This window comes from Ovis aries, chromosome 1 (genome assembly GCF_016772045.2).
Source record: "Ovis aries strain OAR_USU_Benz2616 breed Rambouillet chromosome 1, ARS-UI_Ramb_v3.0, whole genome shotgun sequence".
Classification (NCBI taxonomy): Eukaryota; Metazoa; Chordata; class Mammalia; order Artiodactyla; family Bovidae; genus Ovis; species Ovis aries.
The window spans coordinates 80559295-80575290 of NC_056054.1; positions in this window are offsets into that span (position 1 = coordinate 80559295).

The following is a 15996-nucleotide window of genomic DNA, read 5'->3' on the forward strand; positions in this document are numbered from 1 at the left end:
TGGGTAGGTACCCCAGGTTGGTAGCTACTGGAGAAAATTGGAGAAATAACTCCAGAAAGAATAAAAGACAGAGCCAAAGTGAAAATGACACCCAGTTGTGGATGTGACTGGTAATGGAAGTAAAGTTCAATACTATCAAGAACAATATTTCATAGGAACCTAGAATGTTAGGTCTATGAATCAAGGTAAATTAGAAGTGGTCAAACTGGAGATGGCAAGAGTGAACATCGACATTTTAGGAATCAGGGAACTGAAATGAAATAAGATGGGTGAAATTAACTCAGATGATCATTATATCTACTACTGTGGGCAAGAATCCCTTAGAAGTAATGGAGTAGCCCTCATAGTCAACAAATGCATGAAATGTGGTTCAGTTCAGTTCAGTCGCTCAGTCGTGTCTGATTCTTTGCAACCCCATGAATCTCAGCACGCCAGGCCTCCCTGTCCATCACCAACTCCCGGAGTTCACTCAAACTCACGTCCATTGAGTCAGTGATGCCATCCAGCCATCTCATCCTCTGTTGTCCCCTTCTCCTCCTGCCCCCAACCCCTCCCAGCATCAGAGTCTTTTCCAATGGGTCAACTCTTCGCATGAGGTGGCCAAAGTACTGGAGTTTCAGCTTTAGCATCATTCCTTCCAAAGAAATCCCAGGGCTGATCTCCTTCAGAATGGACTGGTTGGATCTCCTTGCAATCCAAGAGACTTTCAAGAGTCTTCTCCAACACCACTTCAAAAGCATTAATTCTTTGGTGCTCAGCCTTCTTCACAGTCCAACTCTCACATCCATACATGACCACAGGAAAAACCATAGCCTTGACTAGACGGACCTTAGTTGGCAAAGTAATGTCTCTACTTTTGAATATACTATCTAGGTTGGCCATAACTTTTCTTCCAAGAAGTAAGTGTCTTTTAACTCATGGCTGCAATCACCATCTGCAGTGGTACATGGGTGCAATTTCAAAAATGACAGAATGATCTCTGTTCTTTTCCAAGGCAAACTATTCAGTATCACAGTAATCCAAGTCTATGCTCCAACCAGTAATGCTGAAAAAGCTGAAGTTGAATGGTTCTGTGAAGACCTACAAGACATTCTAGAACATGAAAAAAAAAGATGTTGTTTTCATCACAGGGAACTGGAATGCAAAAGTAGGAAGTCAACAAATACCTGGAGTAACAGGAAAATTTGGCCTAGGAGTACAAAATGAAGCCAGGAAAAGGCTAACAGAGCTTTGCTTAGAGAATGCACTGGACATAGCAAACACCCTCTTTCAACAACAAAAGAGAACTCTATACATGGACATCACCAGATGGTCAATACCAAAATCATATTGATTATATTCTTTACAGCCAAAGATGGAGAAGCTCTATACAGTCAGCAAAAACAAAACCAGGAGCTGACTATGGCTCAGATCACGAACTCCTTATAACCAAATTCAGACTCAAATTGAAGTAAGTAGAGAAAACCACTAGACCATTCACGTATGACCTAAATTAAATCCCTTATGATTATATAGTAGAAGTGACAAATAGATTCAAGGGATTAGATCTGATAGACAGAGTGTCTGAAGAACTATGGACGGAGGTTCATGACACTGTACAGGAGGTGGTGATCAAGAACATCCCGAAGAAAAAAAGAAATGCAAACAGGCAAAATGGTTATCTGAGGAATCCATACAAATATCTGAGAAAAGAAGAAAAACTAAAGGCAAAGGAGAAAAGCAAAGATCTACCCATCTGAATGCAGAGTTTCAGAGAACAGCAAAGGACAGAGAAGAAAGCCTTCCTCAGGGATCATTACAAATAGAGGAAAACAATAGAATGGGAAAGAAAATTAGAGATAACACGGGAACATTTCATGCAAAGATGGGTACAATAAAGAACAGAAATGGTATGAGCCTAACAGAAGCAGAAGATATTAAGAGCTGGCAAGAATACACAGAAGAGCTATACAAAAAAGATCTTCATGACCCATGTAACTGTGATGTTGTGATTACTAAGCTAGAGTCAGACATCCTGGAATGTGAAGTCAAGTGGGCCTTAGGAAGCATCATCACAAACAAAGCTATTGGAGGTGATGGAATTCCAGTTGAGCTATTTCAAATCCTAAAAGATGATGCTGTGAAAGTGCTGCACTCAATATGCCAGCAAATTTGGAAAACTCAGCAGTGGCCAGAGGACTGGAAAATATGATTTCATTCCAATTCCAAAGAAAGGCATTGACAAAGAATGTTCAAACTACCACACAATTGCACTCATCTCACACACTAGTAAAGTAATGCTCAAAATTCTCCAAGCCAGGCTTCAACAGTAAGAGTACCATGAACTTTCAGATGTTCAAACTGAATTTAGAAAAGGAAGAGGAACCAGAGATGAAATTGCCAACATCTACTGGATCATCAAAAAAACAAGAGAGTTTCAGAAAAATATCTATTTCTCCTTTATCGATTATGACAAAGCCTTTGATGTGTAGATTACAACAAAGTGTGGAAAATTCTTAAAAAGATAGGAATACCAGGCCACCTGACCTGTCTCCTGAGAAAAATGTATGCAGGTCAAGATGCAACAGTTAGAATGGGACATAGAACAACAGACTGGTTCCAAATTGGGAAAGAAGTATGTAAAGGCTGTGTATTGTCACCTTGCTTATTTATCTTCTATGCAGAGTACATCATGCAAAATGCTGGGCTGGATGAAGCACAAGCTAGAATCAAGATTGCTGGAAGAAATATCAATAACCTCAGATATGCAGATGACACCACCCATATGGCAGAAAGCAAAGAGGAACTAAATAGCTTCTTGATGAAAGTGAAAGAGGAGAGTGAAAAAGCTGGCTTAAAACTCAATGTTTAAAAAATGAAGATCATGGCATCCCCTCACTCATGGCAAATAGATGGGGAAACAATGGAACTAGTGACAGACTTTTTTTTTTTTTTGGACTCCAAAATCACTGCAGATGGTGACTTCAGCCATGAAATTTAAAGACACTTGCTCCTTGGAAGAAAACCTATGACCAACCTAGACAGCATATTAAAAAGCAGAGACATTACTTTACCAACAAAGCTACAGTTTTTCTAGTAGTCATGTATGGATGTGAGAATTGGGCTGTAAAGAAAGCTGATACCCAAAGAACTGATGCTTTTGAACTGTAGTGTTGGAGAAGACTCTTGAGAGTCCCTTGGACTGCAAGGAGATCTAATCAGTCAATCCTAAAGGAAATCAGACCTGAATATTCATCGAAAGGGCTGATGTTGAAACTTCAATATTTTGGTCACCTGATGTGAAGAACTGACTCATTGGAAAAGACCCTGATGGTGGGAATAATTGAAGGCAGGAGGAGAAGGGGTTGACAGAGGATGAGATGGTTGGATGGCATCACCAACTTGATGAACGTGAGTTTGAGCAAGCTCCAGGTGTTTTTGATAGACATGGGAGCCTGGCTTGCTGCAGTCCATGGGGTCACAAAGAGTCAAACAAAACTGAGCAACAGAATAAGACTGAAGGAGTTAGAAGAGGTAGACTTCTGCTATTTCAGATTAATTGTTGCCCTGTCTTAACCAATGATCCATTTTATAACCATGAGATATTAAAGTTGAAATGTACTTTTAAAAACATTATCAAATTTAATTCTAGACTAGTTAATATATCAATACATAGTCAAAACATCAAGTTTTAGACTTGCAGACTAAATATTCTTATTCTGTAACACCCTAGCAGAGTTTGTTTTTGAAGAACCTATGTTGTAATTAGGGCAATAGGCACTAATTATGAAAAAATGACATAAATATTTTGATAAAGATGCCTTTTAGCACATGGATTTTCCAAAGATATGTCACTTTGCTGAGTCTTAAAAAAAGAAAATACCTATCAGTCTTGAAAATGTGGGTAAGAGTACAGCATTAATACAAATATATAAATATGAGAAATGTGACATCTGAGGAGAATTCCCTGGAGTATAAGATGTATTGGGGAAGACCATTTTAACTTCAGGAAGCAACAGTTAGAACTGGACATGGAAAAACAGACTGGTTCCAAATAGGAAAAGGAGTATGTGAAGGCTGTATATTGTCACCCTGCTTATTTAACTTATATGCAAAGTACATCATGAGAAACGCTGGGCTGGAAGAAGCACAAGCTGGAATCAAGATTGCCAGGAGAAATCTCAATAACCTCAGATAGGCAGATGACACCACCCTTATGGCAGAAAGTGAAGAAGAACTAAAGGGCTTCTTGTTTATGTCGGAGAGTGTTTTACCTATGTTCTCCTCTAGGAGTTTTATAGTTTCTGGTCTTACGTTTAAATCTTTAATCCATTTTGAGTTTATTTTTGTGTGTGGTATTAGAAAGTGATCTAGTTTCATTCTTTTACAAGTGGTTGACCAGTTTTCCCAGCACCATTTGTTAAAGTCATTATCTTTCCTCCATTGTATATTCTTGCCTCCTTTGTCAAAGATAAGGTGTCCATATGTGTGTGGATTTGTCTCTGGGCTTTCTATTTTGTTCCATTGATCTATATGTCTGTCTTTGTGCCAGTACCATACTGTCTTGATGACTGTGGCTTTGTAGTAGAGCCTGAAATGATTCCTCCAGTTCCATTCTTATTTCTCAAGATTGCTTTGGCAATTCGAGGTTTTTTGTATTTCCACACAAATCTTGAAATTATTTGTTCTAGTTCTGTGAAAAATACCGCTGGTAGCTTGGTAGGGATTGCATTGAATCTGTAGATTGCTTTGGGTAGTATACTCATTTTCACTATATTGATTCTTCCGATCCATGAACATGGTATATTTCTCCATCTATTTGTGTCCTCTTTGATTTCTTTCATCAGTGTTTTATAGTTTTCTATAGATAGGTCTTTAGTTTCTTTAGGTAGATATATTCCTAAGTATTTTATTCTTTTCGTTGCAATGGTGAGGGGAATTGTTTCCTTAATTTCTTTTTCTACTTTCTCATTGTTAGTGTATAGGAATGCACGGGATTTCTGAGTGTTGATTTTATATCCTGCAACTTTACTATATTCATTGATTAGCTCTAGTAATTTTCTGGTGGAGTCTTTAGGGTTTTCCATGTAGAGAATCCTGTCTTCTGCAAACAGCGAGCGTTTGACTTCTTCTTTTCCAATTTGGATTCCTTTTATTTCTTTTTCTGCTCTGTTCCCAGAATTCTGGAAATAAAAGCAAAAATAAACAAATGGGATCTAATTAAAATTAAAAGCTTCTGCACAACAAAGGAAAATATAAGCAAGGTTAAAAGACTGCCTTCTGAATGAGAGAAAATAATAGCAAATGAAGCAATTGACAAACAACTAATCTCAAAAATATACAAGCAACTTATGCAGCTCAATTCCAGAAAAATTAACAACCCAATCAAAAAATGGGCCAAAGAACTAAATAGACATTTCTCCAAAGAGACATACGAATGGCTAACAAACACATGAAAAGATGCTCAACATCACTCATTATTAGAGAAATGCAAATCAAGACCACAATGAGGTACCACTTCACACCAGCCAGAATGGCTGCAATCCAAAAGTCTGCAAGCAATAAATGCTGGAGAGGATGTGGAGAAAAAGGAACCCTCTTGCACTGTTGGTGGGAATGCAAACTAGTACAGCCACTATGGAGAACAGTGTGGAGATTCCTTAAAAATTGCAAATAGAACTACCTTATGACCCAGCAATCCCACTGCTGGGCATACACACTGAGGAAACCAGAATAGAAAGAGACACATGTACCCCAATGTTCATTGCAGCACTGTTTATAATAGCCAGGACATGGAAACAACCTAGATATCCCTCAGCAGATGAATAGATAAGAAAGCTGTGGTACATATACACAATGGAGTATTACTCAGCCATTAAAAAAGAATACCTTTGAATCAGTTTTAATGAGATGGATGAAACTGGAGCCGATTATACAGAGTGAAGTAAGCCAGAAAGAAAAACACCAATACCGTATACTAACACACACACACACACACACACACACACACACATATATATATATGTATGTATATATATATGGAATTTAGAAAGATGGCAATGATGACCCTGTATGTGAGACAGCAAAAGAGACACAGATGCGTAGAGTGGACTTTTGGATTCTGAGGGAGAGGGTTTCAATGGCATTGAAACATGTCTACTATCATGTAAGAAACAAATCGCCAGTCTGTGTTTGATGCAGGATACACGATGCTTTGGGCTGGTGCACAGGGATGATCCAGAGAGATGATATGGGGTGGGAGGTGGGAGAGGGGTTCATGTTTGGGAACTCATATACACCCGTGGTGGATTCATGTCAATGTATGGCAAAACCAATACAGTATTGTAAAGTAAAATAAAGTAAAAATAAAAATTAAAATATAAAAAAAATAAAGGGCTTCTTGATGAAAATGAAAGAGGAGAGTAAAAAAGTTGCCTTAAAGCTCAACATTCAGAAAACAAAAATCATAGCATCCGGTCCCATCATTTTATGGCAAATAGATGGGGAAACAGTGGAAACAGTATCAGACTTTATTTTGAGAGGCTCCAAAATCACTGCAGATGGTGACTGCAGAGCCATGAAATTAAAAGATGCTTACCTCTTGGAAGGAAAGTTATGACCAACCTAGATAGCATATTAAAAAGCAGAGACATCACAGCAAACATTATCCTCAATGGTGAAAAATTGAAAGCATTTCCCCTAAAGTCAGGAACAGGACAAGGGTGCCCACTTTCACCGCTACTATTCAACATAGTTCTGGAAGTTTTGGCCACAGCAATCAGAGCAGAAAAAGAAATAAAAGGAATCCAAATTGGAAAAGAAGAAGTCAAACTCTCACTGTTTGCAGATGACATGATCCTCTACATGGAAAACCCTAAAGACTCCACCAGAAAATTACTAGAGCTCATCAATGAATATAGTAATGTTGCAGGATATAAAATCAACACTCAGAAATCCCTTGCATTCCTATACACTAATAATGAGAAAGTAGAAAAAGAAATTAAGGAAACAATTCCCCTCACCATTGCAACGAAAAGAATAAAATACTTAGGAATATATCTACCTAAAGAAACTAAAGACCTATCTATAGAAAACTATAAAACACTGATGAAAGAAATCAAAGAGGACACAAATAGATGGAGAAATATACCATGTTCATGGATCGGAAGAATCAATATAGTGAAAATGAGTATACTACCCAAAGCAATTTACAAATTCAATGCAATCCCTATCAAGCTACCAGCCATATTTTTCACAGAACTAGAACAAATAATTTCAAGATTTGTCTGGGAATACAAAAAACCTCGAATTGCCAAAGCAATCTTGAGAAAGAAGAATGGAACTGGAGGAATCACCTTGCCTGACTTCAGGCTCTACTACAAAGCCACAGTCATCAAGACAGTATGGTACTGGCACAAAGACAGACATATAGATCAATAGAACAAAATAGAAAGCCCAGAGATAAATCCACACACATATGGACACCTTATCTTTGACAAAGGAGGCAAGAATATACAATGGAGTAAAGACAATCTCTTTAACAAGTGGTGCTGGGAAAACTGGTCAACCACTTGTAAAAGAATGAAACTAGATCACTTTCTAACACCGCACACAAAAATAAACTCAAAATGGATTAAAGATTTAAACGTAAGACCAGAAACTATAAAACTCCTAGAGGAGAACATAGGCAAAACACTCTCAGACATAAATCACAGCAGGATCCTCTATGATCCACCTCCCAGAATTCTGGAAATAAAAGCAAAAATAAACAAATGGGATCCAATTAAAATTAAAAGCTTCTGCACAACAAATGAAAATATAAGCAAGGTGAAAAGACAGCCTTCTGAATGGGAGAAAATAATAGCAAATGAAGCAACTGACAAACAACTAATTTCAAAAATATACAAGCAACTTATGCAGCTCAATTCCAGAAAAATAAACGACCCAATCAAAAAGTGGGCCAAAGAACTAAATAGACATTTCTCCAAAGAGACATATGGATGGCTAACAAACACATGAAAAGATGCTCAACATCACTCATTATAAGAGAAATGCAAATCAAAACCACAATGAGGTACCACTTCACACCAGTCAGAATGGCTGCAATCCAAAAATCTGCAAGCAATAAATGCTAGAGAGGGTGTGGAGAAAAGGGAACCCTCCTACACTGTTGATGGGAATGCAAACTAGTACAGCCACTATGGAGAACAGTGTGGAGATTCCTTAAAAATTGCAAATAGAACTACCTTATGACCCAGCAATCCCACTGCTGGGCATATACACTGAGGAAACCAGAATTGAAAGAGACACATGTACCCCAATGTTCATTGCAGCACTGTTTATAATAGCCAGGACATGGAAACAACCTAGATGTCCCTCAGCAGATGAATGGATAAGAAAGCTGTGGTACATATACACAATGGAGTATTACTCAGCCGTTAAAAAGAATTCACTTGACTCAGTTCTGATGAGATGGATGAAACAGGAGCTGATTATACAGAGTGAAGTAAGCCAGAAAGAAAAACACCAATACAGTATACTAACATGTATATATGGAATTTAGAAAGATGGCAATGACAACCCTGTATGCAAGACAGCAAAAAAGACACAGATGTGTATAACGGACTTTTGGACTCAGAGGGAGAGGGAGAGGGTGGGATGATTTGGGAGAATGGCATTCTAACATGTATACTATCATGTAAGAATCCAATTGTCAGTCTATGTCTGACGCAGGATACAGCATGCTTGGGGCTGGTGCATGGGGATGACCCAGAGAGATGTTATGGGGAGGGAAGTGGGAGGGGGGTTCATGTTTGGGAACGCATGTAAGAATTAAAGATTTTAAAATTAAAAAAAAAAAAAAAAGCAGAGACATCACTTTGTCAACAAAAGTCTGTCTAGTCAAGGCTGTGGTTTTTCCAGTGGTCATGTATGGATGTGAGAGTTGGACTATAAAGAAAGCTGAACGCAGAAAAATTTATGCTTTTGAACTGTGGTGTTGGAGGAGGCTCTTGAGAGTCCGTTGGACTTCAAGGAGATCCAACCAGTCCATCCTAAAAGAGATCAGTCCTGGATGCTCATTGTTGGATTGATGTTAAAAGGACTGATGTTGAAGCTGAAACTCCATTACTTTGGCCACCTGATGTGAAGAACTGACTCATTTAAAAAGACCGTGATGCTGGGAAAGATTTGAGGGCAGGAGCAGAAGGGGACAATTGAGGATGAGATGGTTGGATGGTATCACCAACTCAATGGACATGGTTTTGCATGGAGTTTGGGAGTTGGTGATGGACAGGGAGCCCTGACATGCTGCAATTCATGGGGTTGCAAAGAGTCGGACATGACTGAGAGATTGAACTGAACTGTTGATACCCTGGATAGTAAAAATGGAGGGTTCTGTTATAGTAGAGCTGACAGAATTTGCAAGCATCTTTTTAATAGCAACATTAAGCTAGTATTTCAATTTAATGGATTTGTGTGACAAGAATAAGATATTTTCACCCATCATAAGGATGGAATAATAATATGTAAAATATGTTCTTGTATATGTTCAGTTTTGGAGGGAACCAAACCCAAACGTTAAGAGACAACGATTCAAAGCTTCAAGTCTCCAATAAACCTAGACCTGAAGGTACTCTTTTAACTACATTACAGAATTCTATAAGCTACCCTCAGAATTAATTTTCAGGTAAATTTTCTCTTTACTTACCATTCCTTTTAACTGATAATCTAATTTTAACCTAAATTCTTATCAGGATTTGTAGTCCTTTTAACAGCAGCAAAAAAGACACTAAGGAAAGAAAAGAACAGTTTTTTGGAAAAGCTAGCAGCTTTCCAAGTGAGCAGGCACATCCTTCATCTGGATGCTCTCTTATTCCAGAGAAATTTGAAAAGACACATGCATACCACTGGACATAATTCCTTAAGTTTCAGGTAATGAAGGAAGAGAATAAGCTACTTAAATGACATATTTACTTATTTTATGTTTCTTTACTTTTATAAGGCCCTAAATTTATGGTATTGTTATATTTAATCCATTACAGCATATATGCCCTATGCTGCCACTGCTGCTGCTGCTGCTCAGTTGCTTTAGTCGTGTCTGACTCTGTAGGAGCCCATATGGCAGCCTACCAGGCTCCACCATCCCTGGGATTCTCCAGGCAAGAACACTGGAGTGGGTTGCCATTTCCTTCTCCAATGGAAAGGCTTATAGGTACTGCTTTTTTCCATTGTTGTTATATTGCTGAGTCATGGCTGGCTCTGTGACTTCACATGAACTGCAACACACTGGGCTTCTCTATCCTCCACTATCTTCCAGAATTTGCTCAAATTCATGCCCACCGAGTCGGCGATGCTATCTATCCACCTCATCTTCTGCTGCTCTCTTCTCCTTTTGCCTTCAATCTTTCCCAGCAACAAGGTCTTTTCCAATGAGTTGGCTCTTCACATCAGGTGGCCAAAGTATTGATGCTTCAGCTTCAGCAACAGTCCTTCTGGTGAATATTCAGGGTTGATTTCCTTTAGGATTGACTGATTTGATTTTATACATAGTCAACATGTGTTAAACAGCGTTGCAAAGGAATTTTTCAAGGTTTTGTACAGACATTCTTGCTCTCATGAAATTTATATTTTAAGAGAAGATGTTACAAGTAGGAAAATTCCCCAAAGTAGACCGTCTAATGGGCTTCCCTGGTGGCTCAGCTGGTGAAGAATCTGTCTGCAATTCTAACAGGATCATCAATGGAATCCAGAGCTATGGAGCAAGTGTGTAGCAGTTCAACCTCACTTCTCCAACATTGCTTTTTTTTTTTTTTTTTTCTTTTGTAACAATCTTCTCAAAAGGTTTGACTGAATATTGCCCAGTGGGGTAAACTTCTAAGAATACAAGAGCTTCTTATTATTTTATATCCAGCTTATGTTCATATCAAGAAAAAGTAGGGTTTGCTAGAAGGGTAAATTTTGGCCTGTAACAAGTGAACTCCAAGATGTGGCTCTCAGCCCTGGCAAGCTTCTCTGTAAAGGCAGATCTTTTTGTGCAGGAGTCTGAACTTTCTGGTGTCATTAATGCCTTAGTCCACTATCATACTAGTTTTTCAATATCTTACATGCATTTTGTTTTTTGACTATTACTATAAAACATCATCAATAATACTTATGATGGTAAAGATTAAAATCATTCTAAATGTTCACTAAGCAGACTATTATAGAGTTGTTATAAAGAGGGGTATATATATAGAAATAAATATAAAATATACAATATTTTCAGATAATTTTTACTGAAGTACCATGATACAAATTACACAAAAAGTATTACACCAAATATTTTAAATTTGAAAGCCTATTCATAATGTTAAAGGCTGGAAAAATTTATGTCATTACTGGTTATCTTTAGGTAGTAAGATGATGGAAGATATTATTTTACTTTTTCATGATCTCATCTTGCAATTTGCACTTTTTAAAATATCTATGACTTTTATAAAAGGAAAATATAATAAATAATTTCAAAACTTTTAAAAATCTTTGTTCTTTTTTTAAATGCCAACTTGTGCCCCACAAGATTTTATTCGTTTATTTTGCAGCTTGATGTCACTGATAGATTAATGACAATTTAACATTACAGTAATAGATTAAAACAATATAAATAGGAGAGGAAGGAGAAAAAGAGAAGTGGTAGGAAAGGCAATTACAGTTACATATTACACCTTCCTAGTATAAGTATAAACGCCTCACTTATAGCAAAGTCAAATACTTTTCAAATTTTCAGCTAAATGGAAAATATGAATAGCATTCTCAGAAACCTAAAAATGTAGAAAAACTATACTTTGTGTTATGTTTTAGAGCTTCCTTGATAGCTCAGACAGCAAAGAATCTGCCTGCAATATGGGAGACATAGGTTCTATCCCTGGGTCAGGAAGATCCCTGGAGAAGGGAATGGCAACCTACTCCAGTATTCTTGCCTGGAGAATTCCATGGACAGAGGAGTCTATTACTTCCTTACACTCAAAACACTCAAAATGTTTTCACTTTCTTTCACTGCTTTTGTAAATTTGGTATTATGCCAAGAGGAACATCTTCCAGCTGAACAAATAGAATTCTTCCTAGTTCACTGAAAGATTGAAATGTATTAATACACTGAAACTAATTTGAAAATAATTTACAGTTTTGGCCAAACATTAAATAAGATATTTTTTGAACACGTGCCAGTTCCTCTCTACCTGGTTAACTGCTTTTTGAAGGATCCACAACTTCATTACTGGTTTCTCATTGCTTTCAGATCACATAAATCAGGAGGTGGTTAATTCAATTTTTGAATTTTGGGGCATGTATGTAAAGAAACTAAGCTATGGGTGGGGTCATTATTATTCTTGCACTCCATATCATTTGGGAACCAAAGATCATTTAAATATGTAATCAACTAGGATCTTCTGTTTCAACCTTCAGCCTCAAAATCGTCCTGTTCTGTGATATATAGTCATTGACATGGTTTGAGATACAGATTTAGCTAAATTAAAAAATGAAAAGTTTGCCAAAAGTACATCTGGAAATCATGTTGATAGCATGGGTTTCTATGTACAGAATCTTATAGGAGAGATGTATTTTGAAATAAAAAAGCAGACTTTCAATCTACTGCTATTCCATTTAAGAGTTAATTCTAAGTTTTCTGTATTCAGTAACAGTTTAGCATCAATCATAACTTTGAGGAAGGCAAATGCTGCCATTGTACACTCAAGTTAATTACAGTGATGGCTCTTAGATTTCATGTCTTGGTACCATCCAGTTAAGAAAGAGCTAAACACAGAATGTCAGTTTATGGAAATTGTGTACATAACAGACTGAGGTTTCTTGGTATGTTCCTACTGTAGCCAGCTGAAATGCTTCCATTCCTCCCTTGAGTGTAATGAGAGAATGCTTTTTGGGCTTTGAGGCTGTAAATGCAAACCTCTTGAGTTGTATCTTTAAAAACAACTATCAAATAACTCTTTGGTATGCTACATTTTTCTCTTCTACTCAGAACTTGTCCTTTTCTTATATTTTTTTATTTAGTTTGGCTTTCAGTTCAATATATGTCTCCTCAGCTGGTACCAATTTGACTTCTGGGTTCTCCAGAACAGTTTGTGCTTCAGTAAGCCAGCTGGTCATAAGAAATCTGACTTTGACAATTTACTGACACTACCAGCTGCTGCCTTTCTTATTCCAAACACACAGGCTCTCCCTCATGTGGGTATTTACATATTGACACACTTTTTTTTTTTTTTTTTCTGGAAGGCTTTCTATTCCAATGAATGAAAGAGAAAATCTACCTCGTGGTCTCCATCAGTGATGATCCAGAACTTTAAACTCTATTCTGGTTGTTGGAAAAAATAAAAGCATTAAACGAAGAATCGTGAGGGAAATGTGATAAAATCAATGATGTTTCTCTGCCATTTAAACTTTATGTTCATCCTCCCATGCCACCTTGACTGCTATAAGAAAGAAAGAAGTCTCATCTCTTCAAAGGCTTTTCTAACTCGATTACCTCTATTCGTTGTATTCTCTTGCCTTAAATTTCTCTGTCAGTTATAACTTCCCTCCCTGGTAACGTTAGCATCTAGATATTCTTAAGTCTCTCCCATTAAAAAGAACACTTTTCCTTGATACACACCTCTATCTAAATAATACACCTCTCCCCTTTTAATCAACATGCAGCTTTTTAAAGAGTTGCCTATACTGACTCCACTGAGTAATCTTCAAATCACTTCTTAAACTTCAGTCAGGTTAGAAATCTCTCAGGTGCAAATAACAGAAAAAGAAAAGTTGCCCAAGAAGTAAGTGTTTTTATTTTCTTGTATAAAATAAATCCAAAGTTGGATGATTCCAGAATTTGTAAATTTAGTAGTTTAGGAATATCAGGGCTCTGGCTCTACTTCTTAGTGTTTTTACTTGCTTTTGCCTAATGGTCAAAAGAATCTATCTGCGGTTCCAAGCATCAGGTTCCTATAAATCTATGTTCAGACAGAAAAGAAGATGCAAGCCTTATCCATAGGAATTTATTTTTATTAAAGAAGGGAATCTTTCCCAGGAGGTCTCAGCAAATTTAGTATACATATAATTGATAACAACTTGGTTACATATCCTACCCTAAATTGATCATCTTAAAGGAGAATAAGATAATCTGAATCTTTCCAGTAAAACTAGTGGCTTACCTGTTATTTTCACTCAAATAGTGAAAAAGTTCTTTACAGCTTAGCATAGGTAAAAATAAAGCTCATCTTATGCTTTGATCTCTCTCTCTGTTTCCTGTCTCAATGAATGGCACCTGAATATCTTTAATTCCAGAAATTAAAAATTTGTACTTCACCACCAACATTCAATTGGGCACAGAATTGTGAAGATTCTATGTTCTTAATATTTCATTTCATCTACTTCTTTCCGTACTAATGTCATTAATTTTGCTTAGCTAAGTATCAGACTGTTGAATTATTACCCCTTGCTTAATTGATACCCAGATTGATATCTTGATTATCATCTTGCCACTTCTTAGACATTCTCCTCAACCCCAGAGAAATTCTTTTAAATGCCAAAGTATATCATGTATAACCACCTGCAAGAGTCATTCAATGGATACTAGCTGCCTTACAATTAAGTGCAAAACTTAGCAGGTATATGAAGGTCTTTAAAATTTGGACACTTCAGATCTCCCACTTCATCATTCTTCTAATGGGACTCCAGTCATGCTAAATTATTTGAAATCCTCCAATGCTCATACCTTTTCTCAACTTTGAAACTTCACAAATTTCAGCTTTTTTTTTTTTTAACAGAATGATTTCCCAGATCTCAATGCCAACCCCAGCCCCATGAGAGCTACTTAACTCCGTCAAGACGCCTCTTAGAAGACTCTCTAAATCCTTCCAAATTTCCGCCTTAGTTTAGGTGCCTATTCTATGTGTCTTCACCATCATAACACTTCACATTTTGTATTATCATTATCTACTTACTATTTCTGCTTATTGTCTAGAAGCTTATTGAGGCCAGGGCTTTGAATCCTACCAAGACAGTGCCCAGAGTGCAAAGGGTACTCAATAAAAGTTTTGAATACACTATGTGTATATGCCAATTCTTTAATACAAAATTTAAATATAGTTCAATAAAGAAATTTTTCTATGTATATTGAGTTTTACAAGACAACTCATAAAAAAGAAAAATTAAATTGCATCTTGTATGCACACTTAGTCACTAAGTTATGTCCAGCTCTGTGGGCCCATGTACTGTAGTCTGCTAGGTTCCTCAGTCCATGGATTTTCCATCAAGAATACTGGAGTGGGTTGCCATTTCCTTCTCCAGGGAATCTTCCCAGCCAGGGGTTGAACCTGAGTCTCCTGCATTGGCAGACAGATTCTTTACCACTGAGCCACCAGAGAATACCATTTTTGTATACTATATTGAAATAATCAAATTGATTCTTTCAGGAAAATATGGAATATGTTAATAGAGCTATACTATAATAACTTATATTGGACTATTTTCTATATATTCCTAACTTTTCCATTCTGAAATTAAATTCAAATTACTAAATTTAATATTTCTGGCTTTATTTCACTTTAATTTTGTATTCCTTTTATAATTACTTCCATTTTTTGGTTCTATGATTCAGCCCTGCTCTTGCTTATCAAGTATCTTCAGCAAAATTTTCTAATTCTACTTAGTATAGTTAGTTAGGCCTGGGCCCAAGGCTGGGGACTCTATAAATAATTCAGTAGACTGGAGAAGTAGTACAAGGAGAGTCAGTGTAAAAGAGCCCTACAAAGACAAACAGCTAACACTCTACATCATGGTAAATATTTTCCCAGCAAAAATCAGAAATTTAAAGCCATATTTTACACACAAATTTATTATTTTAAGTGGGTATTGAATAAAAATATTTTTATTAGATTTATGATCTAAATATGATTCTGTTTTGATGGTTGTAGGATGAGATTTTCATGAATGCATACATAGATAAACTCAACAAACATAAATTATAGCCTACTGTGATCCAAG